The sequence below is a fragment of the Clarias gariepinus genome, chromosome 16 (genome assembly GCF_024256425.1).
Source record: "Clarias gariepinus isolate MV-2021 ecotype Netherlands chromosome 16, CGAR_prim_01v2, whole genome shotgun sequence".
Lineage (NCBI taxonomy): Eukaryota > Metazoa > Chordata > Actinopteri > Siluriformes > Clariidae > Clarias > Clarias gariepinus.
The window spans coordinates 4,101,807-4,105,000 of NC_071115.1; positions in this window are offsets into that span (position 1 = coordinate 4,101,807).

The window sequence follows — 3,194 nt, forward strand, 5'->3', positions numbered from 1 at the left end:
ATCTGCACAAAGGTCACATCGGAGGGAGAGATACGCCCGGGTGCCGTTACCACGGCGATACTCCGGTCATAGGCTGAATATTCTGTTGTGTATCAAATTTTTTATTTATTTACATTTTTTTAAAAAGATGTCTTATTTCTGCACTGCATGTCAAACATCGTCTCTTAGATTTCGAATGATTTCTGCTGATCGCAGCTGTTTCAGTCGGTTAGGCCTCGCAGCGCGGCTCTGAGATGAATCACGTCTGTGTGTGTTGGGAAATACTGTACGAGTGTGTCCTTGTGTACCGTCGAGAGAACTTCAACTGTTTTTTTTTTCTTTCTTTCTATTTAAATAGAATAGAAAAGTTACTACATAATAGATTTCACGCTTCCATCCAGGCTGCCTCTGAGTCACACTGGGCACGGAGCGATATGAATAGTGAAGCTCGTCAGAATATTCTCAGTCTCTCACTTACGCTACATCTCGTCTAACCTAATTCTATCTTTAGCTTTCTTTTTCTGTCTCTCTCATTCTCCGTAGTACATACTTTCCTTATCTCTACCTTCTTTTTTTTGTGTGTTTATCTCTCTCTCTTTCTCTCTCTTGCGAGCAAGCGCTCTCGCTCTTACACACACTTACACACACTCTCTCTCTCTCTCACTCTCAGGTATGTAGATGAAAGGGCGGTGAGGATGTGGGGGTCAGAGTTGGAGAGAAAGAGAGAGAGAGAGAGAGAGAGAGAGGCGCGGAGGGAGAGGGAGGAACGAGATTTATATGGCGCTGCTGTAAAACTCTGACCTTCCAGCTGTAAATCTGCCAAGCGAGTCAGCCTGCACAACAGGAAACAAGAGAGAGAGAGAGAGAGAGAGAGAGAGAACGCACATTCTTTTGAATTAGGAAAGAGAAAGAAAGACAAAGAGGGTTAGACAGAAAGAAAGACTATGAGAGAGACAAAAAAAAAGAGAGAGAGACAGATTGTAGGCCCGAACGTCAATATTTCTCTAAACTTTCGCACACACCCCGCGTGTATGATCCGTCTACTGTACATCGCTTCTTAATGCGTTTTTGTCATCGCACTGTCATGGACGATTTACCGCGCTCATTAAGCAAACCACTGCGTCCGCTCGAGACATCAATCATCCAGACCCGTGCCAATTCAAGTGGTGCACGTTACTACAACAACAACAACAACAACAACAACCGATACACCGACGTTTCCATCTGAACCCCCCCACCACCACCACGGAGCGTACCATTCCTTAACTGTTGATTCTGTCTCAAACTCCATGTGTAAATATTAGTATCTTGGCGAAACCCGCGAGGTCTCTTGTGAGATCAAGAACAAGATGTTTCACTCTTCCTGAAGGGCTGGTTTCTATTAATGCGCTCCTTCTATTATGATAACGGGTGGAACGATAATAATAAGGAAAAGTATGCATGAATGTCGATAGGTTCTCGATAATGTGATGCAAATGTGAAGTTTATGGAAGGAGTCTCCGCTTCCATTCCCTCCAGCGCCTGAGGGTTTTAACGCCCACCGCGGCTGTAAGGTTAAATTTAGGCGTAGCGAGTGCGTATGCGTGTAGCGTGAAGACGAAAGTGTGACGAGCGTGCCAACCAGGCGTGATATGAATCTGCAGGAAGCAGAGCATGCTGGCACAGGAAGTGGCAGAGATGGTGGCATCTGTAGAGGTTTTGCTGTCAGATCAGTATGTCAGAACTTAGGGTCATGAGAAGTGGCACACGCATACACACAGGCATTCACACACACACACACACACACACACACACGTCTCTCGTGAACTTTCCAGGCAAGTCGAAGGTGTGATTCAGGTCTTCCTTTGCCCTCGCACACACACACACACACACACACACACACACACAAGTGTGTGAACCAGTGCGTATCGGAGGTGTGTTTGACCCTGACGAAGTTCAAAAGTGCTAAATGTCAGATGGAAGACCTAAGCGTGTTTGGTTGGTCTAATCAAGTTTGGGGTGTCTTCTTAGTTTTCGTTTATTCGTGACTACCGTGTCAGGAGTGTTTCGACAGCGTCTGGGTGAAGTGTTTCTGATTCAGCAGCGCGAACGTGGAAGCGTGAATGAGGAACGAGAATCGAGCCAAAACCGTGCACGTCCCGTTTTGAAATCAGAGCGGCACTCGATCAGCACTCGAGATAACTACAGCAGGAAGTGAGAAGGTCGAGTTAGGAAACAAAGGGTTAGCGAGCGAGGGCAGGCGATGAGACGAGACTGCGGCGTCTGCCATTCTCACACGTCTCATTTCCTTCAGCCGCACGGCTTCTCACGCGAGCCTTCTTCAGTCCTGATGCACCATCACACACACAAACACACACACACACACACAGAGCTAGCTATCTAACACGAGCAGCGTCTTTCATTTTATCGCAACATTCTGGATTCCGATTGGTCACAATGTGTTAATTGAATGTTCCAAAACAGCAGCTCTAACACTAGTGCACATGTTTATACTGTAGTTCTGATGCGTTATTGTTTCCATAGTAACAGGAACAGGGTTTGTTTTGTTTAAGTGAGGTTGGTTTAATTGGAAACATTGAAGATTAGACGTCTGTAGCGAGATGTTTATGTGACATTCATGGAAGGAGTCTCCAGTGTCAGCGCTTTGTAACAAAAAGCTGCAACTTTGTGTTTCCCAGCATCATCTAGACAGATAAGTTTCCGCTTTATGTTTTATCAGTAACACGACGGGCTGTTTTTTTGTGCCAGCTAGCTTGCGGCATGTAGAAGTTCCACAACATAAAATGTGTGACGGTTTACAAGCAATGAAGCTCCTTAGAAAGCGCCGTTACAGGAACATGGAGGTATGGTGGCTTAGCGGTTCGCACTGTGGCCTTGCACCTACAGTATGAGCACCAGGGGCCGGGTTCGATTCCCGCCTCAGGGTCTGTTTGCATGTTCTTCTTTTAAGAACTTAAAATCTCCTACACCAACCTGTACAAACCTGTCATGAGAAATTCCCATCGTCTCACCTGGAGACAGGGCCTGGAGACTTAGGGCATGAGGCGGGGTACACCCTGGACGGGGTGCCAATCCATTTCAGTGCACACACACACACACACACACACACACGCTCAGCCCAATCTGCATGTCTTTGGATTGTGGGAGGAAACCGGAGAACCCGGAGGAAACCCACCAAGCACGGAGAGAACATGCAAACTGTATGCACACAGACC